At 43.3% G+C, this 27,999-nt stretch overlaps 2 long non-coding RNA genes across 3 annotated transcripts in view; one reads left to right on the top strand and one right to left on the bottom strand.

Moving 5' to 3' along the window:
- The window catches only part of LOC133042614 (uncharacterized), a 92,753-nt gene that overhangs the window by 16,028 nt on the left and 48,726 nt on the right, over positions 1-27,999 (bottom strand). The window lies entirely within an intron of this gene.
- On the top strand, positions 29-18,119 carry LOC133042613 (uncharacterized). Of its 2 annotated transcripts, XR_009689536.1 has the most exons (5): positions 29-164; positions 275-353; positions 9,431-10,495; positions 12,341-12,536; positions 13,607-18,119. It is a non-coding gene; the product is annotated as an uncharacterized LOC133042613 (long non-coding RNA). The 2 variants fall into 2 exon arrangements; XR_009689537.1 differs by lacking the exon at positions 12,341-12,536.

Genomic DNA, 27,999 nt, shown 5'->3' with positions numbered 1-27,999 from the left:
GGTAAAACCTTACTCTTGCATAGGCTGGCTGTGCTGTGGAGTAAACTGTCTGCCACCCAGCCCTCACCCCTTCCCTGGACACTGTCGCACCCCTGGGTGCAGCTGCCAGCATGGGGGTGTGGGGAGTGAAGGCACACCCATGTGGAGTAGGAAAGAGCTCCAGGGTTAGTAAAAGCAGTCTCCCGTTCATTGCTGGGGAGAGTCTTCACGTGTCCTGCGTGCATGACCTTGGGCAGATTGCTAATCTCTGTGGTCCGTCATTTCCTCTTTACAGATAATAATAGTAACCACCGCAGAGGCCTGTGGAGAGAGATGAAAACTGCCTCCAACGCCCAGCCTGGGACCAGCACATAGTAAGTGCTACATGATCCTTTGCTGTTCCTATTAGCCAAGGACTTTCCAAACAGTCCCTCTCCTCTATTCTCTGACGTCCTCTGCTCCTCTTGTCCCCAGGGAGAACCTGTCATCCACCTCCAACCCTCTCCTGGTGTAGGAGACACTTCCAAAAAGCTTAGGGCACACATGACATGAACATGTGTGGCTCTCCACCGCAGCGTAACTCACAAGGGTTAATACTAGTAAGGCTGTGTCTTCTTTGTCCTTGCATGTCCGGCGCCCAGCTTCTAGTGGCCACCCCCTAACATTTTCAAGGAATTACTGGAGGAATTCTAACATGAAGAATTTGAGACTCAGCCACCCTAAGTACCTGCCTCATGATCGCAGGCCAGTGAGTGCCAGGCTGGGGTTTTGGTGAAAGGGTCTGTAAGGAACCACAGTGACGCACTGCGGTTTCAAGTCCTAGAAAAACAGACAAGCTTGACTAGAAAGGGAGTGAGATAAAGGGGCTGTTACAAATAACGAATCTGGATCAAACGTACAAGAGCATGCCGCCTTTATGAGAAAGGAAGGCCTTGTCCAGACACGCACACACCAGGTTTAAAACGAAGTGACTCACTCTGGTCCCCTCAAACAAGCAATGACTTTGGGAGCAATTCATCTCTTTCCAGGGATCAGTTACTGGCCATGGAATCTCCTATGAAGTGCTTTGCCTGTTTTGTGTTGGTTTGTTTTGCTCTAAGACCTCCTAAATCTTGTCATTTGGATCTTGTCATTGGAGAGAGCATTTGCTGCTCCCATTCACATCGTTTTAAAACTCACTCAGTGCTGGTGAATTTGGGAGGGCTGTTCTTGTGCAAAGATTTGAACCTGAAAAGCATAACCACCGATGGACAGGGACCCTCCAAAACACATGGTTATTTTACTAAATTGACTTTTTGAACAACTGATTCTCGTCCTTTTTTTTTTTAACAAGGAGAAGTTTGTGTTTTGAAAGTAAGAGATGTTTTGTCTCTGAGCCTTGTTTGTGCAGAAACAAAACATTTTTAAACCCCTCTTAAAGACTCAAAACCAAAGTCCATTTTTTTGTTTGTTTGTTTTTTGGGTTTTTTAGGGTTTTCTTTTCTTTTCTTTTATGTGGTTGGAGCTAAAGAAAGGAGAAGCAGTCACCTCTTCCTCTGGTAACCCTGTGCTAGCTCCTTTTCTGTCTAGGTTGATGATCAGTCTGTTTCAGAGTGAATCCAGAGCCTCAATGTAAACAAGCGCCACTTGAATGTAAATCAAGGGCCTCTTGAAGTCTGCGGGGGACCAGCTGTGGTCACTCACCCCAGTGAGGCCCTGCCTTCATGGGGTTTAGTCCATGGACATTGGTGGGCCTAAAATTTATAAAACTCCAAGCGAATGACCCAAATCAGCACAGCCTGCTCTTCCCCAATTTTGGGAAACCAAGTTTTCTGTTAAACTATTAATGAAGAAAAGAATAAATATTTCGAAATATTTTTGAAACCATGAGAAATTTTTAACATTTAGAAGTTAATATTTTAAAATATTTAATATTGGTTTTTTTCTCTAAAACATTCCTGGTGAAAAATGGAAATTTGAGGGAACAATTTATAATCTATTTACTACATGTACTTTTTAGCTTAATAGTACAAAAGAGCATTTGTTGTAACTTTTTATTTTGACCATAAAAAATTCATGATTTTAAATATGCATTAGGAAAGAAGGTGGCTTCTAAGGGGCTTTCCTTGTAGCTCAGTCGGTAAAGAATCTGCCTGCAATGAAGGAGACGTGGGTTCAATTCCTGGGTCAGTAAGATCCCCTGGAGAAGAAAATGGCAACCCACTCCAGTATTCTTGCCTGGAGAATCCCATAGACAGAGGAGTCTGACAGGCTATAGTCCATGGGGTCGCAAGAGTCGGACACAACAAACTTAGCGACTAAACCTCCTCCTCCTGGTAATTCTAAAGTTACCAGTTGAATTTATTTTCAAAGATTTTAATGTTTTCAGGAAAGGGTGGTTACAAACTATGAAACTCTTTAAAGCACTCCGTATCTCTTTTGAGCAGTTTATGAAATACAAGCAAAAACCAAGGAAACCAGAAACATTAGTGTTGAACACAGAAAGTGACTTTTTAAAAAAAATTTTATTTATTTCTTTGGCTGCACTGGGTCTTAGTCGCCACACACGGGATCTATTATATTAAGTTCCCTGACCAGGGATGGAAACTGGCCCCCCGGATTGAAGTGCAGTCTTAGCCACTGGACTATCAAGGAAGTCCCAGAAAGTGACATTTTCCATGCTTAAAGCCATAAGAGTCAAGCATCCTTTTTCAGCAAAGAAGCCAGGAGCTGAAGCTGGTCCAAAGCATCTTTGGTCTTGGGAAGTGTGTTTCAGTCTTTATCCCTTTCACTGCCTTCCGAATCTTCAAGAGACTAGCCTCACACTTTTACGTCTCCTTTCACTTCTTGGCTTATTGATTTTTGGGGTTTTTTAATATAGACTATTGGCTTTTGCATGTTGGAGGAAATGGATCAATAGGATTCTGTAAGAAGTAAAGAGAGCCAAAAGTCAGAGTTTGCAAAGGTCAACCACTAGGCTGCCAGAAAAATGTGTTTGACACTCCCTAACAACCATATTCGTGGCCTGAGAACCTGGGAAAACTCTGGATTTTGCATCAGTTGTGAATATCTTGTGTGTGGTTCTTCTGCTGCTCCCATGCAATGAAGAGGTGGTGATGGTGTCATCCACTACATCGTCCAGGAGGTTTGTAGTGAGAAAGCTCTCGATAAGACCCTACCCATGTCTTTAGCAGCATTAGTCTTCTCCTTACTTTGCTGTGGACTTCCCTGGTGGCTCAGACAATAAAGAATTTTCCTGCAATGCAGGAGACACAGGTTCAATCCCTGGGTCAGGAAGACTCCCTGGAAGAGGAAATGGCAACTCCAGTATTCTTGCCTGGAGAATCCCATGGACAGGGGAGTCTAGCAAGCTACAGTTCATGGGGTTGCAGAGTGGGACATGACTGAGTGACTAACACTTTACTCTGCTGTGAAGCTCCAATACTTTGGCCACCTGATGCAAAGAACTGACTCATTGGAAGAGACCCAGATGCTGGGAAAGATTAAAGGCAGGAGGAAAAGTGGACAATAGAGGATGAAATGGTTGGATGGCATCACCAGCTGTTGATGGACATGAGTTTGAGCAAGCTCTGGGAGTAGGCGATGGACAGGGAAGCCTGGTGTGCTGCAGTCCATGGGGTTGCAAAGTATCAGACACGACTGAGTGACTGAACTGAACTGAAAACAGAAAGAGCTTTAGAGGAAACAGATCAGCTCATTTGACCTGAGTTCTTTTTCTAAGTCAGGTCTAACCAGCAACAGACTGAAACAGACACAGGTATTGTTGAAGACAGCGCTTTAGACTCTTCAGGAGGTTTTAACAGTTAAACTCAGAAGAGATTTCCACCAAGTTCAGTGGGCTTTTTTTTAACTTATGAGAATATAATGCCTCAATTCATTCTGATTCTTACCTTCCACCATGCCAAGTCTTACTACAGTAAGTCCCCTACATACAAATGAGTTCTATTCCATAGAGTATATTCATAGTCCAATATTATTCCTAAATCCAACAAAGTTAGCCTAGGTATCCAAACAATACAATTGGCTATGTGATACTGTACTGTGATAGGTTTATAATACTTTTCACACAAATAATAACCACATAAAAAACAAAGCAAAAAATAAAAAAAAAGTTTTAATCTTTCAGGAGAAGGAGTACGTCAAGGCTGTCACCCTGCTTATCTAACTTATATGCAGAAATCATCATGAAAAACACGGGGCTGGAAGAAGCACAAGCTGGAATCAAGATTGCTGGGAGAAATATCAATAACCTCAGATATGCAGATGACACCACCCTTATGGCAGAAAGTGAAGAGGAACTAAAAAGCCTCTTGATGAATGTGAAAGAGGAGAGTGAAAAAGTTGACTTAAAGTTCAACATTCAGAAAACTAAGATCATGGCATCTGGTCCCATCACTTCATGGGAAATAGGTGGGGAAACAGTGTCAGACTTTATTTTTTGGGGCTCCAAAATCACTTCAGATGGTGATTGCAGCCATGAAATTAAAAGACACTTACTCCTTGGAAGGAAAGTTATGACCAACCTAGATAGCTTATTAAAAAGCAGAGACATTACTTTGCCAACAAAGGTCTGTCTAGTCAAGGCTATGGTTTTTCCAGTGGTCATGTATGGATGTGAGAGTTGGACTGTGAAGAAAGCTGAGCGCCGAAGAATTGATGCTTCTGAACTGTGGTGTTGGAGAAGACTCTTGAGAGTCCCTTGGACTGCAAGGAGATTCAACCAGCCCATCCTAAAGGAGATCAGTCCTGGGTGTTCATTGGAAGGACTGATGCTGAAGCTGAAACTCCAGTACTTTGGCCACCTCACGCGAAGAGTTGACTCATTTGAAAAGACCCTGATGCTGGGAGGGATTGGGGGCAGGAGGAGAAGGGGGCGACAGAGGATGAGATGGCTAGATGGCATCACCGACTCGATGGACATGAGTTTGGATAAAATCCGGGAGTTGGTGATGGACAGGGAGGCCTGGCGTGTTGCGATTCATGGGGTTGCAAAGAGTCGGACGCAACTGCGCGGCTGAACTGAACTGAAATGAACAGTACAGTACAGTGATCTCCTGGAGGAGGTCATGGCAACCCAACTGCAGTATTCTTGCCTGGAGAACCCCATGGACAGAGGATCCTCACAGGCTGTAGTCCATAGGACTGCACAGAGTCGGACATGACTGATATGACCACGTGAGCACTTTGAGAAGTAGAGTAGGACAGCACAGCAGCTGACATTCAAGGGCCGGCACGCATGTTCACATCTTTGAAAGTTCTCAACTTGAAAGTTCATACGTAGAAGACATACTGTATTGTGTCTCAGTGTCTTTATTTCCCTGGCATGCTTTTCTTTGGGAAGGCAGTACTTCCATATGGACAGATTGCACATGTTCATGCATCCTTTTTTTCCCCCTCTCAGCTCTAGGAGTTTCTGCTTTGTGCCACTTTAAGCGAGTGTAAACCTTAGAACATACATCCAACTGCTCTAACGCCTGCATGTGGGTGGGCGTGTTTCCGTTCTGAGCAGCCCTGCTGTTGTTGAGGAAGTTGTGCTTTGACAGTCAGCTGAGAAATGTACTTGAAATGCTCAGCATCTCTGTGATTTCACAGGATCTATTCACTCAAGGCTTGATTCTTCTGCAAAGGCCCGATGGACTGAGACGTCCTTTCAAAGTCTGTTTGATGATTTTATTTCCCAGAACATGTCTGATCAGTCTGTAAGGGCCACAAGACACACGTGTCAGTGATTCTTCCTGGAATATATTCCAACCCACACACACACACAAACACACAGAGTCAATCTCATAGTTACAACACAAGCTGCCATTTTTCTAACCCTTACCGTGTGCCAACCGTTGTACTAAATGCTTTGTGCACAATAACTCATTTTGGTGCACAATGATGGTGAAAGATCACTATTATCAGCCCCATTTTCCTAATGGTTCAGAGTAAATTGTCCCAAGTCACGCACGGTTAAGTATCAGATGCATTGTGAGCCCAGGGCTCCATCCTGCCAAATCCTGTGCCTTGAAACCCCGTGTTTTAATGTCTTCTCTACAAAAGGCTGCTTCCAAAAATGTCTGCAGAAAACATCTTACAATCATCTCAGTTCTTACAGAGTCCAGCTTGCAAGTAACGTCAATGGCTAAAAATGACAAGCCAGAAAACTGCATGGAATTTTGAAGAGCACAGTGATTTTTGGTATCTTCTGAGGTTGTTTTTCACACTCACATGAAACCACTGGAAACTTTCTGTTTTTATTTTTATTTGTTGCTTTTCAGTAGCATGACTTGAGAATGTCACTTAGAAAGTGAGAAACAAAAGATGAATGTAGAGCTTTGAGAAGGCCGGACTATAGATAATTCCATTCACTTTCTTTTAATATGTGCAAGATATTTCCTATAGCCAAAATTATTTCGGCCAGTCTAGAACTCTGGTAAATACATGCCTCACGTGCAACCATGTTTTTTTTAACCTCAGAATAATGTATTAGGTGATAGTTTCAACATCTTGCTCAAAGTGGAAGAAATTTTTTGTGCTGTAGCTTGCTGATAAATACGAAGTTTATCAGGGCAAAAAATAACTTGGTCACTGCATTTTTTTTCTTTTGATCCATTAAGTGTCAGAGTGGTTTTATTTAGGAATTTGGTCTCTTTTTTTGTTTGTTTTTAAATATCATTTCTGTGAAAGACATTCCCTCAGAGTGTTTGTGAAGAAGGCCCAGTTGATTCAAAATTCAGAGAGTTTTCTGGGCAATTTCCTGTGGACGATAGTCTACTGAATCCATGTCAAGCTCTTCCTGCTATTTAATTTTATTTCTCTGGGTGGTGTTGGCCCTATCAAAGGACTGTACCCTGGTTCATAAGACAAGTGAGTCTTTCCTGTGGGTAAAGGCAGGGTCTGCCACCTGGTGTCTAGGGCTTGCAACCTAAAAATGCTTTGATATTTTCAAACAATTGAAAAGAAATATAAGAAGAAGAAAATTTCATGACGTGTAAATTATATGAAACCCAAATTTTATCATCCATAAACAAAGTTTTACTGGAGCATGATCACAGTCATTCATTTATTTGTCACCTATGATCACTTTCAACACACAGTTACTTTGGGGAAGAGTGGACACAGGTACATGTATGGCTGAATCCCTTTGTGTTCACCTGAAACTATCATATTGTTAATCACTGTACCACACTACAAAATAAAAAGTTCAAACAAAAATGAAACACAAGGACAGAGTTGAGTAGTGGCTGCAGGCCCCTAAAGCCCAAAATATTTACTAACTGGCCTCTTATAGAAAAAGTTAGCATAAAGTAAATACAGTCATTGAAGCTTCTTTTAGACACTAGAGCCCTTTAGTGTTTTGGCTGGTTTCTTTTTATTTTTCCTTACTTGGCAATTTTTGAAATGTAGAGTTTGGGATGGTTTAGCTTTCTCTATGGATAAGAGTTCCAAATGCTAGCTCTGGGTAGTGACCATACCATCATGATTACCCAGCTCATTAAGATCTTTTTTGTATAGTTCTATGTATTCTTTCCATCTGTTCTTCATCTCTTCTGCTTCTATTAGGTCTTTACCATTTCTCTCCTTTATTATGTCCGTCTTTGGATGAAATATTCTTTTGATATCTCCAATTCTCTGGAAGAGATCTCTAGTCTTTCCCCTTCTGTTGTTTTCCTCCATTTCTTTGCAATAATCAGGAAGAAGGCCTTCTTGTCTCTTCTTGCTATTCTCTGGAACTGTTTGAAACTTATAAGAATCATTTATAGACTCCTTTTATAGAATGAATATTGAACACCAACAGTTTTTAAAAAGACAACAGAAAAGAAAAAAGACTCATTTTTCCATATACTACAACATGTTCTAAAGCCACAGTAATTAAAAAGTAAAAAGTCTAATAACAGCAAAGAACGAGGCAGAAAGGTTTGTAAAACAAAGTAGAAGACCAGAAATGGAACCATATATAAACAAATAGATTATAATAATAGCATTCAAATCAACATGGAAATGATCAACAAATATAGAATTTGATAACTAAAAATTAATTGAATTAAAGTTTAAATGTGAAAGATAAAGCCACAAATGGACCCTACCTGTATTTCTTTCCCACTCCCAATCTTTTGGTGCTAAATTCATAGGATAACACATATCTGACACATCTATCTTTACCAAAAGTAAATTCCAAAACAACAACAAAAAATGCTGAGTCATTTTCTCTTGGGGAAAGTGACAATGCCTTTTGGAAGGAGAGGAGCATTTGGTTTCTGTGATGAGCTGTCATTACATAGAGAATTTTAATAATCTAACAAATATTATGATCTTTATGTTCACAAATTTTCTAGTTTTTCGCACAGCAAAAGCTGAATATTCATATCTGACAGTGTTCTCTTAAACATCACTGCATTTTCTTCAGAAAAAAAAAAATCCTGCTTATTTTTACAAATCTTCACAATTCTTTTAATTACAGGTAGGAGAAAATAAGATCACATTCATGGATCGCTGTCTTAGATGTGTCTCCCATCTAAGACAGGGATCCTTGTGACACTGAGAAACCCGCCTCTGAAGTGGAGGGAGGGGTGCTGGAGGGAGCAGATTTTCAGGACGGCTGCCTGGGCCCTCGGAGCAACACTCCTGCGGGACCTGCACTGAGGGGTCCCTCCCTGAGAAAGGGGGGTTGTCTCTTGTGCCCCTCATCCCCCCAGTCAGTCAGAGCTGCAGGCTGCCCCTGTTTGGGAGAGAGGGAGCGGAGCAGAGGAACCTTGATCTCTCAGGTAAAGAGGCTGTGTTTAGGGGCAACTGGAGTCCTTCAGCAGCCAATCTGAAATTCCACCTGAACTGGGCTTCCTGCTTGTAGTCGCTTAATTTGGCAGCCCTAGGTGGGGTCCCTACAACACACACCACTAGTAGCCTACAGGAACCAGGCTCTTTTACGGAAATTACTTCCTTTAACTGTGTGTGTGCCCAGTCATGTTCGACTCTGCAACACTATGGACTGTAGCCCACCAGATTCCTCTGTCCACGGGGTTCTCCAGGCAGGGATACTGCAGTGGGTTGCCATGCCCTCCTCCAGGGGATCTTCCCAACTCAGGGATTGAATCCGTGTCTTTTGTGTCTGTTACATTTGCAGACGGATTCTTTACCACTGTGCTACCTGGGAAGCCCTTAGACTTTAAGGGTAATGGTATTTTCTTTAAATTACGAATGAGGAAAGTTGCAAAAATCACTGGAAGCAGAAAGTGGGCCCAGTACAACCCCCTAGCCTGAGGACATACAGCATCACCAGTGACTCAGTGGGACCCCTCTAGTCACTCTCCCCCGGTCACACCAGGACAGGCCAGGGCTTTGCCAGGGCAGGTGAGAAATCCCCGAAGAGAAAACTGCTTAAAGTCCCAAAAGAGATGAGAGAATGCCTGCTCACCCCTTTCCCTCCAATCAGGCATCTTGCTGAGGAATATTCTCCCTGATCTTGCAGGAAAGGCTGTTTACCTGCTCCGGGCAACGTGGCTCAGAACCAAGAGGAGTGAGCAAGCTGGAATACAGGGCTGAACTGGAAATGCCCACGGGCCCCTGACTCAGCGGAGCTGCCTGACCCCTTGAAGAAAGAAGAGCCTTCTAAGCAGCAAGCTCCAGACTCTGAGCTGAGTTTTGTAACAACAGAGAGACAGGACACAGCCACCCAAGAGGGTTGTAAGTAGAAAGGAACAACAAAGTCAGGAGAAAATACACCCCCTCGAATAGGACTCGTATTTAGTTTGGCTGGGTCTCAGAAAATTTCTTGGACGTTCTAATAATCTTAGCTAGGTTCACACAAGTTAAGTATAATAATAGATGTCCCTTTCATCCTTTCTTCCAAATGTTGTTAGAGATACATGTATTATCTGAGTGTGAGTATATACAGAGAAAGATACATATGCCCACACACACATACACACACAAAGACAGAGACAGAAATAGTGAGAAATTGGAATAGATTGAAACAGAGATCCATGGAGCCATTCAGAACTTTGAATGCTAGAATTATAGGTTTACTAAGTAGTCAAAAACAACGAAATGAATGGCACAGAAAAGTACCAAGCAAGAGTCACTCCTTTTGATACAAAGGAGAAATGTAGCCATTAGTGTACATTTGCAACTAATAGTGTAGATTGTCATTACCCGGAATAGAAGACCCAAAAGAACAGAAATTCCTGTCTTCTTTGTTCCCTAACGAATTCCACGTGTGTGGAGCAGAACCTGGTAGGGAGCAAGCACTCAGTAAACATTTGTTGAATGAATCACTTTTCAACTTACAATCAACCAGAGATCATAAAGATACATCGGTTCACAATTCCACCCCAACTTGAAGGAAAAAACAGTCACTTGAGCTCTGGAAACTTCAAAGAGTGGAGGAACTATTTCCAAAGCAGCTCCTATGACATTTCAGTTCAATCCAGCAAACACGTGTTTGTGCTCATTGATGCCACACTGCGCCACCGGAGGTGCAGAAGATGCTGCAATGCTCATGCTTGTCTTCACAGGGGACTCTCCGCGGATCCAGGTTAGTCAGCACAGACCCAGAATCTCAGTACATTGGGTTCCGCAGTGCAGAGGAGGGCTTCTGTCCTGAATTCTGTCTGATTTTTAGATAATTTCTCACTCTCTTCGATGTGAAGACCAACCCTTGAGGTGTGTGTGTGTGTGTGTGTGTGTGTGTGTGTGTGTGTGCGTGTGTATGTACTCACTTGTGGACTCTTTGCAACCCAAAGAACTGTAGCCCACCAGGCTCCTGTGTCCATGGAATTTTCCAGGCAAGAAAAGTGGAGTGGGTTGCCATTTCCACCTCCAGGGGAACTTTCCAACCCAGGGGTCGAACGCATGTCTCCTGCATTGGCAGGCGGATTCTTTACCACTGAGCCGCCTGGAAGCCTGCAGACCAACCCTTATGGTTTCAGATTGTCTCCTAGCTTGTATCTGTTCTGCTTCCTCAGTCTGAGTAACAGGGATTAGCTGATCAAAGTGTCTAAAATCCCTTAGGACAATCATATGGGAGGAGAGAGGGAATGTGGTGTTCAGCCAGTTTCCATGCATTCTCTGAGATGGCTTTCTCAAAGATTCAGAACTGTCATTGTCTGGGTCCTTCTCCAGGCATGCCATCACACGAAACCAGGACACTGTACTCATTTCCTCATGCATTCATTCATTCCATCAACACTGAGCACCTGGCCCGCTGCTTGCCTCTAGGCATCCTGAGATAAGGAGCCTGGATTTTTCTTCTCTGCTTCGCTGGTAAGTCCCTTAAAGCTGAGTCAGGCTGATTCTTACCTATAAACTTCATAGTACCTGGGAGTTTACCCAGGAAGATTTCGATAGCTGTGTGTCCTCTGTGTGAAAGGAGCAAAATCAGGTGTCTCCACATTGCCAAGTGCCTCGGTACAGCCTACCCAGGCCGGCAGCCTGCACCTGGGCTGCCTGTCAACTTGCCCGGGTCTGTGGCGCCCCTGGACCATCCACCGCACGCCAAGAGATGCCAGGAGCTCCTTTCTCAGGGTTTGGAGCAGCCTTGGCACCCCTTTTCCAAATCTCTAATCCTCACCATCACTATGTGCCTCCCCTGTGCCCAGCCTGGCTCTCAGAACCTGTTTCCAGGATTGTTTTGCTGTTTGGCTCCCAAAACCTCTTTAGCCTTCACTCTAAATCCTTTTTAAATATCAGGCTTTCTTTCCTGTGTGCCATCTCTTCAACCCTTTAGAAGATCTTCTATTTGGCTGTTAAAATTGACAGCTGGCCATCCATCTATAGCGGGTATGTGTCTGTGCCCTGTTTTGCTTTTTGCTTGTTTTTGGAGAGTTCCATTGACAGCATCACTGCCATGTTTGAATCTGCACAGTTACTTCGGATTTAATTTCGCTCAATTAAACAAACCTTAACCAAGAGCCTACAAAAGAGCCCCACTCTGCTGGGGAAGGGGTGAAGGAGAGATCCATCAAGGCAGGTGTGACAGAGTAGATGGGCAGGGGTAGATAGGCAGGCAAAATGGTGGTAGGATATGAAAAATACCCCAGCATCCAGGGATAAGTAAGTGCTGAAATGGAGCAGCAAAGGAAGGGTATCTCCGCTGTGAGAGGACTTCCCTGGTGGTCCAGTGGGTTAAGACTCCGAGCTTCCACTGCAGGGGACATGTGTTCTATTCCTGGTGGAGGATCTAAGATTGAGCATGTCATGTGGAGTGACCATAAACTCCGCTGGGGGAATTATAACCAGCCTCTAGAACAGCCCTGAGGGTAAACAGAGATTATCAAGGTAGGGGTGAGAAGTAGAGAGACTCCTCAAGTCCTGTGGCTCAAGTTGGGTTTGAGATGTGTCACGTGTGTCAGTGACAACACATTCTTCCTTTGTCCTTTAGCTGCTGATTCCTACATATTTGGAGTATGCGTGCTAAGTCTCTTCAATCACGTCCGACTCTTTGTGACCCTATGGACTGTATGTAGCCCGCCAGACTCCTCTATCCATGGAATTTTATACTGGAGAAGATCCTTCTCCAAGAGATCTTCCCAACCCAGGGATCAAACCAAAGTCTCTTACATCTCCTGCATCGACTGGTAGGTTCTTTATCACTATTGCCACCTAGGAAGCCTTTCTGAGTACGAAGTCCCTTTTTAAAGCACACACACACCAAAAAAAAAAACAAAAAATTTCAGGGATCTCCTGCATGAAAATAGCTATAGCTATATTTTTAATAACCTATGACTAAGAAAACACATGTAAAAAAATACAATAACACATGCCTTGAAATTAACTTACTTATTTTACAAATTACAATCTCCAAGCATCTGTGAGGCCTTATTCAGAGCACAGACGATGCTTGTTGTGAGAATTGGGCTCCAGTGACCCAGGCCATGCCCTGCCACCCTGTACCTATCCTCTATTCACATGCCTTCAGATAGGTGCCCCAGTCTTGGGAGTGGGGAGCCATGACTATTCCCTTCATTGAAGTTTTAGGTCAGGCAGGCATCAGGCACATTCTCTGTCGTAAGAAGTTCTCTCTGGTAGGTATGAAAAATGCACTGAGTGAGGAAGAACCTGGGGTCAGAGAAATCAGTTGGGAAGCTATTAGATTTCAATGACAGAAGCTTTATGCAAAACTGTGTGTGTGCGTGTATGTGTGTGTCTGAACTATGCACAAAAACTCTGTATATACATCTCATTGATTCAAGTTTTCTAATTCCTTTTGTTCTTTTTCTTCTTCCTATAAATATTGATGAAAGCTATCTTAAGAAAATCTGTATTTTAAAAATATTTCTTAAACTTTCAAACTCTGATCCAATCTTAGGTTTTCTTCCAAAAAAAAAAAAAAACTCATATGCATTTGATTTGACCAAAAAAAAACTGTACTGTATAGGATAAGCCAAGTTTCCAAATAATGACTCAAATGTGTTTCATGATTCTTAAAGATCCCTACAGCCAGTAACATTAAGACATAACAATAGATCTCTCTTGTAACCTGGGTGAGTTTTTTCCTACTCCGTCAAAATCACTGGCATCCAGGACTGCATGACTTTATCTTGGATTTTCCATCACTGCCGACCACAAGAGACATCCACACCTTCTATATATCTTTCAAGCACATTAATTTTAATCTGTTGAAACCACTGTTTTACCTCCCATTCAGCTCAAGAGCTTTGAAGTTGACCAGATGATGAATCCAGCCTGACTACTGGCTTATATGGACCAAGTTTCTTCCTTCTGCTGCCTGTGGCTCAAGTTTTCATTACCCATATTAAGAAGTTTTTAGAAAAGCAGAAATTTTGCAAGGTTGATTTGTTCTTCAAAGAGCAGTGGGCTTAAATTTGCTTACTTTCATGCTTGCTGAAATCCCAGTGTCCAGTAGATTGTTAATCACTTTCTGAATACATGAAACAGGCAAAAAAAAAAAAAACAAAAAACCCAGATTTTATGATCTATGTTGGTTATCTATTGTATTGTGCCCCTGAATACCAAAAGGGAAAAGACTTTGTAGTGGTGTTTTGTTACGCTTCTAGAGGAGGGGTCCAGTGGAGGGACGATACAATAGGATCTATTCTCCACTCATAAATCCCCACCCACCCAGGAGAGAATAGAATCCTAACATTTGCATTCTTTTAAGCCAGCCCTTGCCTAAAGTTCACCCCTTCCTGAAATTCGACTCAACTGTTTAGCACATGTCGACCCTGCAGTAATGAATTGGCACAAGCCTAATTCTTATGATGATTAATGGAGCGCCTCGGATGCAGCCTATTATTTCATCCAAAGTTAAAACACTGATTCATCATTAATCACTATAAGAAATGGGCTCAGTGATTCATAATTCTAAGCCAGCCCATTTCCTCAAGGATCCCGTTTGCCTTTTGTTATTCCAGAAGTGGTATAGTTCACTGCCTTGTGCTACCCACATTCTGACGTGCACATTTTCTGATTAATTCTCTTAAAAAAAAGTCACGTACTCCAAGTGTTTCACTTATAACCCCAAAGCCTCTGAAAAATCATACTTCTTTCAGATACCAATCTTTTTCTGGATCCAGCTGCCCTCGGATTACCCAAGTTAAAACAAGTCAATAATTAGACTGAATGAATTAATCACACACAAGTCAATAATCCTCACGGCTATCTTTGGTCCTCAGCAAAGAGTCACATTTGGGGCGGGGCATTTGGATTGAAACGCACTCCCCGTGGTTACTTCTTCATTGCTACTGCTCACCTGCAACCAGATAGATGGTCGTCAGTGGCCAAGGAGGAGCAACAACACAAACCAGGCTTCCCCTGCTGGTCCTGGCCCAGAGTCACTGACAAGGACCGCATCATTGCTTCCTACATGGAAACCTGCATTGCATCATTTGCCATCTTGGTATTATTTTCTTTAAACCTGCCCATCTTGCATAAGGACTTGATGCTTTTCTGCTTTACACAAATGAAATGAAAACCTTTACTATGCTAGAGCACCATTGCTTGCCTTTCCTGGTGGTGCTCAGGCCATGCACAAAAAAGCAACAGCTTCAAGGACTTCCCTGGCAGTCCAGTGGTTAAGACTTTGCCTTCCAATGCAGTGCCAGTTTGATCCCTGGTTGGGGAACTAAGATCCCACATGCTACAGAGGATGGACAAAATGTAAATAAATACAATGTAAATCGACTAAAAAAAATTAAAACACAACAACTTCACTGCTGGCATGACTGCATACACAGTGCTTGGAGAGGCTTTAGTTCCAGAACCAACTCTTAGCTTTTCTGTTCTTTTCCTTCTTCTCCTCCTTCACCTACCTCCCTCCTATTTCTCTCCCTCTACTCTTCTTTCTTTTCCCTCTCAATTTCCCCTTTTCCCCATTTTTCCTAAGATATTTCTCCTGAGGGACCTGCTTACCCCAGATGACCACTTACCCTAGTAATGGCATTTGGGAATTAAAGAGCTTGGGAGAGGCATGGAGCTTGTCACTATGATCCATGATATCCTCTGAAGAAGTTATAATGTATAGCCAAGTCAATTAGGCAAGAATCTTAAATAACAGGCATCCAACTGGAAAGGTGGAAGGAAACCACCTCTATTTGCAGATGACACAACCTAATGTATAGAATATCCTAAGGAATACACCAAACAACTATTAGAACTAGTGAACAAGTTCAGTGAGGTTGTCGTATGCAAGAAAAATATACAAAAGCTTAGTGTATTTCTATATAGTGGTAATGAGAAAAATACAAAAGAAATTAAGAAAACAGTTCTGTTTACAATAGCATCAACAAAAATATAAATAAATACTTAGAAATAAATTTAACAAAATAGTGTAAAACTTATACCCTGAAATCTAGAAGTCATTGTTGACAGGAGTTAAAGAAGAACTAAATAAGATTCCTGGTGGCTCAGACAGTAAAACATCTGCCCACAATGCGGGAGATCTGGGATCGATCCCCGGGTCGGGAAGATCCCCTGGAGAAGAAAATGGAAACCCACTTCAGTACTCTTGCCTAGAAAATTCCATGGATGGAGGAGTCTGGTGGGCTACAGTCCATGGGGAAGAAGAACTAAATGAATGGGAAGGCATCTCATGTTCATGGATTGGAAGAGTTAAGGCTATTGTTAAGCTGATAATACTCCCCAAATTGATCCATAGATGTGATGCTATCACTATCAAAACCCCAAATGGTTTCTTTACAGAAATTGACAAGAATGGGGTGAAAAAATAGAACCCACAGAATGTGATAAAATTTTTTGTAAATAACATATTTGGTAAAGGATATGTATTGAAAAAAATACATAAAGAATTGTTACAACTCATTAATGAAAAGGCAACCCATTTTTTTTAAAGAGGACAAAGGAGTCACATAGACATTTTTCCAAAGAAGATATACAAATGAATAATAAGCTCATGAAGAGATGATCCACATCAGTATCGGGGAAATACAAAGAGGTACCACTTTACCCCACTAGGAAGATGTGCTGGTGAAGTGTTGGTGAAGATGTGTAGAAGTTGGAAACCTCATACTTTACTGGGTGGAAAGGAAAATGATGCAACCACATTGGAAGGCAATCTGGCCATTCCTCAAATGTTTAAACCTATGGGCACATTACCATAGGACCCAGCAATTACATCCCTTCAGTATACATTGAAGAGAAAGATAAACACATGTGCACACAAATATCTGTTCACAAATGTTCATAGAAGCATCATTCATAATAGCCAAAACATATAAACAACCTACATGTTTATCAACTGATGAATGGATAAATAAAATGTGGCTTATACAGGCAAAAAATATTATTATACACACACACACACACACACAGATGAAGTACAGATACAAGCTACAACATGGATTAACCTTGAAAACATTACCCTAAGTTAAAGAACACACTCAAAAGGTCCACATGTCTGTATCAAATGTTCACAATTGGCAAATCCATAGAGTTTAGTTTGCTAGTTCACCAGGGCTGGAGGAGGGGGTAGCTTATGGGAGTTTGGGATTGATGGCTAAGGAACACAAGGTTTCTCCTGGGAGTAATGAAAATGTTCTGAAATTGATTGTGGTAATGGATGTACAACTCTGTGAATGCACTAAAACACCATTGATTATACACTTAAATGGGTGAATTCTCTATTATATGAACTATATCTCAAGCTGATTTTGAAAAAAAAAAAGAAGAAGAAGAAAGAAACAATTTAAAAGAAATAAGTCATAGCTTGAAAATCAAAGTTTTATGGAAAAGACAAAGCAAATTCTCCAGAATACCAAAAATTTTAGGATACTAATTTTAAGTTCAGGTATAATTTCTAATGTTGGGATTTATTCCCAAGTTTAGACCAGTCATTTGCTTTACTTGTATCATTTTTGTTTATGTCATAATAATTAGTGATTAATAAGTTAAGTGAAAGTAGCTCAGTCGTGTCCAACTCTTTCCTACCCCGTGGACTATATATAGTCCAGGGAATTCTCCAGGCCAGAATACTAGAGTAGGTAGGCTTTCCCTTCTCCAGGGGATCTTCCCAACCCAGGGATCAAACCCAGGTCTCCCGCATTACAGGAGCTCTTTACCAACTGAGCTATGAGGGAAGCCAAAATAACAATTAATCAGATTCAATACTTCAACAGGTCACTGTGAGAGTCCTGCTCATCATCAGTGGTAGCCGTTGTCATGGTCCTTAGGTTCTGCTGCTGCTGCTGCCAAGCCGCTTCAGTCGTGTCCGACCCTGTGCGACCCCATAGACGGCAGCCTATCAGGCTCCTCCGTCCATGGGATTTTCCAGGCAAGAGTACTGGAGTGGGTTGCCATTTCCTTCTCCACCTTAGGTTCTTGCCCTGTCTAATGAAAATATTCAAAATTCTATCCTTTCAGTTAAATTCTGGAGCTGAGGAAACACTTTAGAAGAGACTCTTTGGTCAGGACTCAAAGAGATTTGTGCTTTGTCATCCAGGAATCTGCAGCAGGATTCAATGAGATTGAGAGTGAAAAGCGGGTGGAAGAGGGTGTCTCCAGTATCTCAGGCTTACCCTTCCCATTGCTCTGAGCAAAACGGGAGGCTTATGAGTAATTAATAGCATTCAATCCACCAAACATTGTGTTTTTGAAAAGACAGCATGTATTGTCTCTTTAAAAAAGTCCTTTAACTCATGGTGACAGAGACTGCTACATGCCCCTTAATACCCACATTTCTGTTCTTCCTTAGGAAGCTGTGGAGGTGGCTGCATGCTAAACAGGACACGTCCCCCATCCCCTGAAGCTAGGTGTGGCCACATGACCAAGTTCTGGCTAAGAAGTGAGAATGGAGAATGCAGCTTGCAAACCCTTTCCTGCAAAGACACTTCACCTTTTTCCCATCTGCTTGCTCCCTGCTGGCAGGGGTATAGACATATGGCTTCTCCTCCAGCACCCACTTAAACTAGTTAAGACCTGATCTTGGGACTTCCCTGGCAGTCCAGAGGCTAAGACTCCATGCTTCCAATGCAAAGGTCACAGGTTCAACCCCTGGTCAGGGAGCTAAGATCCCACATGCCTTGCGATACAACCAAGAAAAAAAAAAATCTTTTTACTAAATTAAAAAAAAAAAAAAAAAAAAAAGGAAGGTCTTGGTCAAAACATGGATTTGTGGACATCCAAAATGTGGATATCCAGTGATAGCTTGTTCTCTCCTTCCGAATGCTGTGGAGGATTGTATTCCTCACTCCAGGATATTTGGTTTGGCCATGTGATTTGCTTTGGCCATGAAATGTCACCAGAATGGATATTTATCATTTTTGAGTTTAAAACAGTTAATTGTCTGTGCATAAGTCTACTGTTTCCAGCATGATCTGCCGGTCATTGTAATCAAGTAAACCCATATATAAGTGCAATACTAAATAATGCTATTTGTTTAAAATGATGTAATTTGTTACTACAGCATAGCCTGGCCTCATCCATATAAAACAAGAAAACTGGAGCCAAAACAGGTGACGTGATCATAAGAAAATACTGTGCTGTGTTAAGTTGTTTCAGTCGTGTCCAACCCTTTGGGACCCAAGGACGGCGGCCCACCAGGCTCCTCTGTTCATGGGGTTCTCCAGGCAAGGATACGGGAGTGGTTGCCACGTCCTCTTCCAGGGTGTCTTCCCAACTCGGGGACTGAACCCGTGTCTCTTATGTCTCCTGCATTGACAGGCAGGTTCTCTACCATTATCGTCATCTGGGAAGCCCCCATCTCTCCCATAGGTATCCCTAATTCTAGCATTTCAGGATCCACCCTCACTTCTCTGGATGTCTATTGTGCTTATCATCTGAGTCCTCAGTGGCACTAACTACACAGCACACTTTATTGCTACTTGTCCATTAACATATACCTTGTTTTCTCAAACAGATTATAATCTGCCTGAGGACCAGAATCATTTCTAGTGTCTTCATTTTCTCAGGAGTCCAGAAGTGTTGTTGTTCAATCTCTCAGTTGTGTCTGACTCTTTGCAACCCCATGAACTGCAGCACACCAGGCTCCCCCGTCCTTCATCATCTTCCAGAGCTTGCTCAAACTCATGTCCATTGAGTCACTGATGCCATCCAACCATCTCATCCTCTGTTGTCCTCTTCTCCTCCTGCCTTCAATCTTTCCCAGCATCAGGGTCTTTTCTAATGAGTGGGCTCTCTGCATCAGGTGCCAAACTATTGGAGCTTCAGCATCAGTCCTTCCAATGAATACTCAAGATTGATTTCCTTAAAGACTGACTGATTTGATCTCCTCGCAGTCCAGGGGACTCTCAAGAATCTTCGCCAATACCATAGTTCAAAAGCATCAATTCTTTGGTGCTCAGCCTTCTTTATGGTCCAACTGAGAGCATTAATTCTTAGGTAGGTTGATAAGGAGTCTGGGGCCCTCAAAGAGGAGAAAGGGATTTGGGGCTCTCAAGGAGAAGGAAGGGACAAACATTTTTTTCTACATTGCTTTGTCTTAGTCATGTACAATGTTTTTTCTTAAACTCTGAGTTATTATGACAACAGCCTTTAAGACTAACTTTCTTAAGCCCAGCTAATGACACAACAAAACAACTTATCTTGATCAAGAGTATGTTTTTACTTAAGCTTTGTACTAATGATTATATAACAATAATGTATCTTGCTGGAAGACATGTTTCTCCTTAACAAGAATCTTCTGACTAATCTTCTTACCTTAAGACATTTGTTGTGGGAGTGGGTCTGGTAAGACCTTTCTATGTCAGTTCTAATCTTGTTAATTTAAAATGTATGTTGTGGGAGTGGGTCTGGTAAAAGTATATAAGGCCTTGATAAGACTATTGAGTGGGGCCCCCTCCATCCCCCTTCTGACGCCTATGTCAGAAACTTCCTCTGTCCTTTTTCACTGTAATAAAACTTCTGCCACACAAAAGCTCTGAGTGATCAAGCCAGTCCCTGGTCCTGAAGCTAAAACTTCTTTGGAGATCATGAATCCTACATCATTCACCATAATCTGTCACAACTCTCACATCCATACATAACTACTGGAAAATCCATAGCTCTGACTATACGACAAAGACATTACTTTGTCAGCAAAGTAATGTCTCTGCTTTTTAATATGCTGTCTAGGTTTGTCATAGCTTTTCTTCCAAGGAGCAAGTGCCTTTTAATTTCATGGCTGCAGTCACCATCTGCAGTGATTTTGGAGCACAAGAAAATCAAGTCTCTCACTGTTTCCATTGTTTCCCCATCTTATTTGCCATGAAGTGATGGGACCGGATGCCACGATCTTCGATTTTTGAATGTCGAGTTTTAAACCACCTTTTTCACTCTCCTCTTTCACTTTCATCAAGAGGCTCTTTAGTTCCTCTTCACATTCTGCCATAATGGTGGTGTCATCTGCATATCTGAGGTTATTGATATTTCTCCCAGCAATCTTGATTCCAGCTTTTTGCATGATGTACTACTCTGCATATAAGTTAAATAAGCAAGGTGACATGACATACAGCCTTGACATACTCCTTTCCCAATTTTAAACCAGTCCATTGTTTCATATCCAGTTCTAACTGTTGCTTCTTGACCTGCATACTGGTTTCTCAAGAGGCAGGTAAGGTGGTCTGGTATTCCCATCTCACACAGAGTAGGAATTCAGGGACCACTTGCTGCTGCTATAAATGATGCTGTCAGTTCTAATTGCTGACCTTCGGCCAATAGATAACCTTGAAAGTTTAACTCCATCACTGCCCTCAGCAAACTCTTCACCCTTCAGGCTCAGCCTCCATGTGGTCTTCAAGAAATGCCTCTTGGAAGATTTTTTCTGAGCCACTCAAGCTAATTTGCCTTAATTAGACTTTGTAAAAATCTCTACAATTGCTCATTATTTTATGTAATAATTATTTGTCTGTTTGTTTATCTTTGCTCCTTGATTGCAAAGCCCTGAAAGATGAGCATTATGCCTTATTCAAGATCTTAGAACTGCTTGCACCCTATCTACGTCTGGCATATAAAAGATACTGGAAGAGTGTTTATTGAATAAATAAATGAATCACAAATAAAGACAATGGCCAAAGAAGGCTCAGGGCTTCGCACTGAACTTGCTACTCTGCCTTTCAACTCAGTCTCTGGAGCCCTTTGACCCCAGGTCGCAGCCTTTCAATGGCTCCGTGGACATGAACCCTTTGGACGCCCACCCAGATCACACAGAGGCCCCCTCCTCTAGCTCCACTGAAACGACAGTGAAGTCCATGTGAAACCAGCCTGCATTCAAGTGAAACGAAGGAGAAAAGGTTGTCAAACTCAAAAGACAGATGTTAGTACTTCTCAGTTTCAAACTGAATCCTAGCTCTTGTGAAGTTCAAGTTTCATTTCTGCTGGGCCAGATGGAATTTCCTGATTCTATGTAAGAAAAGTTGAAGGGTCTATGTTAGAAGACTTGGAGGACTTTGGGACTCTAAGTGTTACCCCATTTTACTTTGGTGATTAATATACACATCTCTTTTCCCTTAAAGAGCACAGGTTTTACATTTCAAGAAAAAAAATTTTTGGCTTTGTTTTCCGCAAGGTGTTCATTGTGTTGCTCCACACCAATAGTCAGAAAGCAGGTAGAGAGAATCCCCAAGATCCTTGGCGTTCACTCCCAGGAGGAGGCAGACTGGGAATGGAACACAGAAAGACTCTGTTCTCTACCCAGTCCTGACTCATGCAACCCCAGGGAATTGCTGAAATCATCTGCCTCTATGGCCCTGTCTGGAAAATGGGTTAATCACCTTGTCTCCGATCCACCTTCCTGGAGTGTTGCAAGGATTAATGAGTTAATAATGCTTGGAGAGCACTGGGAGCTCTGGATGAAAGATACAGAAGAACAAAGTAGGAGGGTTATTATGCATAATTAAAAGCTCCAGCAGGAATGTTGGTCTGAGTTAACCACCAATACCACAACAACCAGAGCTCAGACATAACATAGGACTAATCTTCAAATAGATACCATTTCTAAATTTTAAACTTAAAAGGGGGTTTAAATCTGATTGCATGATTACACCAAACTAACTCATCTCGTGAGCAGAGGCTTCATAATCACCAAGGGTAAATGCATGATTCCATTCACACCCCAAGGCAGTTAGTAGTTATTGCCCAGACCCTGACCCAGGACTACCATGAGTCTCTCACCCACCAATATATATATATTGGCTGCTCTGGGTCTTCCTAGCTGTGTGCAGGCTTTCTCTAGTTGCAGTGAATGTTGTGATGCACGAGCTTCTCTGTGGTGGCTTCTCTTGATGCAGAGCGTGGGCTCTAGGCACACAGGCTTCAGTAGCTGTGGTGCTTGGGTTTAGTTGTCCCCCGGCACGTGGGATCTTCCTTGACCAGGGATCGAACCCATGTCCCTTGAATTAGCAGGCAGATTCTTAACCACTGGACCATAAGGAAAGCCCTGTGAACTCCCTTAAGATGAACTTTTTTGGAGAACTTTTGGGGCATCAAGATCCACTGCTTCCAAACCATTCCCTCACATGGTCACAGATTCTTGATATTCCTTTAATAATAAGACAAAGCTCTTTTCATATTAGAGAGAAGAGTTAAAATACAATTAATTCCCAGTGTAGCAAAGCACCCAGCCTGTGAAAGAAGTACACAGGGATGCAAGAGACCTGGGTGGATCCCTGGGTCAGGAAGATCCCCTGGAGGAGGGCATGGCAGCCCACTCCAGTATTCTTGCCTGGAGAATTCCATGGACAGAGGAGCCTCACAGGCTACAGTCCATGGGGTCACAAAGGGTCAGACACGACTGAGCACACAGCACATTGAGGTAACTGATAGCAGACCCCACCCTCCGCTCAGCACAGGCTTCAGTAAAGAGGAGGGAACAAATGACCTCAAGCTCAGGCATGAAGGTGAGCTCCTCCACCATACAGAGGCTGCGTGAGAAAGGAGAGACCCAGAGACCTCACAGCTGGCTCCCCGGCTTCCCACGGAGCACAGTCTGCACAGCGGAGAACCCTCTCCTCTTCCTCCAGAGTCTCTGCTCACACCCCCCAGGAAAACGCACAAGCCACATGCTCTAGAAATCTGGGGAGGGAAGACAGTGACCAGCGGTGCTGTCCTAGTTTCTGTGGGTGAAAAGGCAGCGTATTGTGAGAGCTCATCACACATAACCACGCTCACCACCCCTTTCTCAAACGACTGCCTACACTCTTTTTCAGCAGCCTCCAATCACTCCATCTACGCAAAGTGCCCTTTTTGCTGGTCAAGTTGATGTCTCAGTTGGACAGGCTAGAAAGAGCAGGGTTTTCAGAATGGAGGTAACGCCGTCCATCAACCTCATGGGAGTCTGCCATGGACACTCGAGTACAACAGTCCAGGCAGGACTGGCCATGAGTGGGCACAGCCAGAGGTGCGTGCAGGTGGCCACGGCGTGGAGGATGTAGGGATCAAATCTTGGAAGCCAGGCTGTGCAGCCTGAAAGATGAAGCCCTGGGAGCTGGAATGACTTCTTCATACATGTGAAGAGAGAAAATCCGCTTTCTCTGTGTTGATCCATAGCACAGAAATGGGCCCAATGCCCAGCAGGCTGACACAGCTTAATCCAATAGAAGGACACGCTTCCTAAACACACTGACCCAAGTTGGAGTTACCTGGCCACTGGCCACTTCCTGAAGTCAAGCAGAGGCTACTACGAATGATTTAACTTGTTTTAAATGACATTTTACAGTGAAAAGCATTCTTGAGTCTCATGCTGACAGAAGATGGGGAGGGGGGTGGAAATAAAGAAAAATTTTAAGTGGTTGTCTTACCAGTTCAGACACTATCGAATAAGTCCTTCTCTCAAGGTTCCTCTTTCAGTATTTATATCCAGTTTTTTACAAGTGGCTTCCCAGGTGTCTCAGTGGTAAAGAATCCACCTACGAAGCAGGAGACGCAGGCTCTATCCCTGGGTCAGGAAAATCCCCTGGAGAAGGAAATGACAACCCACTCCATTCTTGCCTGGAGAACCCCATGGACGGAGGAGCCTGGCGAGCTGCAGTCCATGGGGTCGCAAGAGTTGGAAAAGGAAGTGTTAGAGAATTTGAAGATTTACTATAAAGAAGAACTTTTTTCCTGCAGAATACAAGGTTTCACTTTGCATTCTAAAGCAAAATTTAAAAATTCAAGTAAGTACAGATTCTGTTCTTTCCAATTGCCCCGGGAAGAGGGTAGAAGAAAAAGTCCAGCGAGCCTGATGGCGGAGGATGGACGACTCGAGCTTGCACGACCCGACTCTTTCCTGTAGGTGGCAGCATTTGTTTACAGCTGTCAGATTTCCCTTCAATGGCGGCTGGAGGGCGACGGGGTTGAGTGAGTTTGAGCCTGGCTGCTTTCATTTCCAGAACATCTAGCATAATCAATTAAAATTTTAATATCATTAGGTAACTGCGTTTGCTGAAGGGAGAAAAAAAAAAGAAACCCAGAAATCGGTTCTGCCTGACGGAAGGAGAAGCAGCCTATTGATTACATGCAAGGTCACAGCTCAAGACCCCACTGTCACATTTTTTTCACCTGGACCACACACTGAATCCTTTATTTTCCTTCTGCCGAAACCTACGTGAATGCAACACAAACTGTTGTTTACTATTCTCTTGTCCTTCCCAGGTAGATTTTAGAAGAAGGCATTGAAGAAAGAACCCATGCTAACTAACACAGTGAAAATTCAGAAAAGCCGTGAATGGTCTGCAGCTGAAACCAGGAAACTGGGCTAATGTTGCTTTTTATTAACAATTACAAAATAATAATAATAATAAAGTATGCAATTATATCTTAAAGTTATATTTTAAATATACATATGATGTGTGTGTGTGTGTGTGTGTATATATATATAGAATGGAATAAATTTCTTAAAGCATTAAAAATAAAAAGCCAGATGTGCCTTGAAACACCGAACATTCCACTGTCTATGCTTGGGATCTCTGTGATCATTAATTACTGTGAAGACCCATAGTAAGCCAGAGAATGCGGTGAGAGCAAGTCTCCAACTGCCATTGTGGTCAGTCTTTTGGAAAGCTCTGTTGCTTAGGATCCTCTAGGGCAAACACTTCCAACCCGTAGATCAGGATGAACCAGTAGTGTCACCTCGCTCCCCTGGGGAGCTTGGCAGAGCTGTCCACGACCCGCCCACTCATCCCATTTCTATCCAAGGCTTCCTGTTGGGAAAAGGACACCAGCCGGTGTCCAGTCCTCCGAGGCCTCCCCTGGGTGGACTTTCCACCCCAGCCCTCACCCATCCTTGCCCAGGCTGTCAATCCTTTGGGAAAATAAGAAGTGCTCCACTTCTTGACAGTTGCCTGCCCCTGTTCTGGGGTCAGAAAGCCCCACTCTTTGGGGAATTTCCAAACCTTATTGTTTGTTTAATTTCCTGAAACCTGCCTTCTGCCCCTAAAAACCAAAAGCTGTTTTGCATAGTTGTTTCTGTCCCTTTAATTAAAGAAAAACTGAGTAAGTGTTGTTTTGAAATGTTCACAGCTCACTTAGACAAAACTGGACACGAGGGTAGCACAGTCAGATTTGGGAGTGATTACTTCCAAATTGTGGTAACTATATTATTAATAGGAAAGGAGAGACCGTATCTAGTATTTTAAAACATGTCACTTCAGAATATAAAATAAAGCTTAAATGTATTACTTGGAACTTACTACAGAAAAATTCGGAAACTTACATTGAAAATATGGGTTCTGTCGTCAGGCTTGCAAGGTATTTGCCGTTGTTCATTCACTAACTCGTGTCTAACTCCTTGTGACCCCATGGACTGTAGCACCCCAGGCTTCCCTGTCCTTCACCATCTCCCGGAGTTTGCCCAAATTCACATCCATTGAGTCAGTGATGTCATCCAACCATCTCATCCTCTGTCATCCCTCTTCTCCTCCTGCCTTCAATCTTTCCCAGCATCAGGGTCCTTTCCAATGAGTTGGTTGTTCCTGTCAGATGGCCAAAGTATCGAAGCTTCAGTGTATTCACCTTCAAGGTGTGCAGGCTTAGGAAAGTTACTGGATTTTCTGCTAAGGCTCCCATGACGACATACCACAGGCGAGGGGACCCCTAAATGACAGACAACTACTTTCCCCAGGTCTGGGGGCTGGAAGTCTGAGATCAGGGGTCCAGAGGACTGTCGTCTGAGGCCTCTCACATTTGCTTGCAGACGGCAGCCCTCTCCAAGCCCTCGAGTGGTCTTCCCTTGGTGTCTGTGTCTAATCCCCTCTTATAAAGACAACAGTCATGTTGGATTAGGGTCCACCCTCATGACCTCATTCCAGTGTAATTACTTCCTTGAAGACCCTATCTGCAAGCCCAGCCATATTCTGAGGCACTGGGGATTCAGCCTACAAACTGCCATATGCATGCCTGCATGCTAAGTCGCCTCAGTCATGTCCAACTCTTTCCAACCCCATGGACTGTAGCCCATCAGGCCCCTCTGGCCATGGAATTCTCCAAGCAAGAATACTGGAGTGGGTTGCCATTTCCTTCTCCAGGGGACCTTCCCAAACCAAGGATCGAACCCACATCCCTTCCTGCATTGGCAGATGGGTTCTTTACCATTAGCACCACCTGGGGTGGGGGAGACATAATTCAGGTAACAGTTACCCAGCCTTTTGAGTCTCACTTTACTCGCATTTAAAACAATAGTAGTAACAGCCTGTGAGTTGTTCTGACGATAAGCCGCCATTAGGCAGTAAAGCACTTAGCGGGGTGTGCAGAGCTTGGAGAATGCTAGCTGTGTTCTCTGTCACCATCAGCAAAGGGATAGGAAGGAGATAACACCTAAGGACCACTCAGCATCAGTGCCCTGCATTGCTGAGTGGGAAAGACGGCCCTGGGAGGGACGGACAAAGGAAAAAGAGAGACGAAAACACAATTTCCACACCCTTGTCCCATTTCTGACACAAATCATCTCAGAGCAGAAAATCTCTGTATCCACAGGAAATTCCAGCAGAGGAGGATCCATTTAAAGCTCTGACATCTATGGACTTCCCTGGTGGTCCAGTGGTTAAGACTCCACGCTTCCAATGCAGGAGGCACAGGTTCGATCCTTGGTCAGGGACCTAAAATCCCACATGCTACACGGCCAAAAAAATAATTCTGACTTCTAGCATTCAAACCAAATGTGGACCCAGGATGACAACAAGAAAAGAGAGATGAACTTGCCTTCCCTCAAAGAAGACCTAGCCGTGCACACCGCTGGTCACGCAGAGAAGCAGCAGTGGCCGGGTGACTGGCACCCCACCCTCCCAGGCACACTGTCTGGGATGGAGTTTCATGTTCAGAGCCTCTCCTGGCAATGACAAAGGCGGGCCTTCAGTCCCTGCTTCTTCAGGGAAAATGCACAGCCAGTCACCCAGTCACCCAGTGGCTGCGACCCCTGACACTGGCATAGCAACCAGCTGCTAAAACAACATTGCTAAGGCAGCCCACGAAACCATGGCCGGAAAAGGTGGCAATTTCTTGCGGGAGGGAAAAAGGGCCCCAAGAAAAAAAACCAAGCAAATGTGTTCCAGAAAGAAAGACAAATAGAGATCAACTTGGTGTCTGTCGTGTCTGATTCTCTGCCACCCTATGGACTGTAGCCCACCAGGCTCCTCTGTCCATGGAATCTTCCAT

Source organism: Dama dama, chromosome 21, assembly GCF_033118175.1.
Source record: "Dama dama isolate Ldn47 chromosome 21, ASM3311817v1, whole genome shotgun sequence".
NCBI classification, from domain to species: Eukaryota; Metazoa; Chordata; class Mammalia; order Artiodactyla; family Cervidae; genus Dama; species Dama dama.
This window is presented reverse-complemented; position numbering and strand designations above follow the sequence as displayed.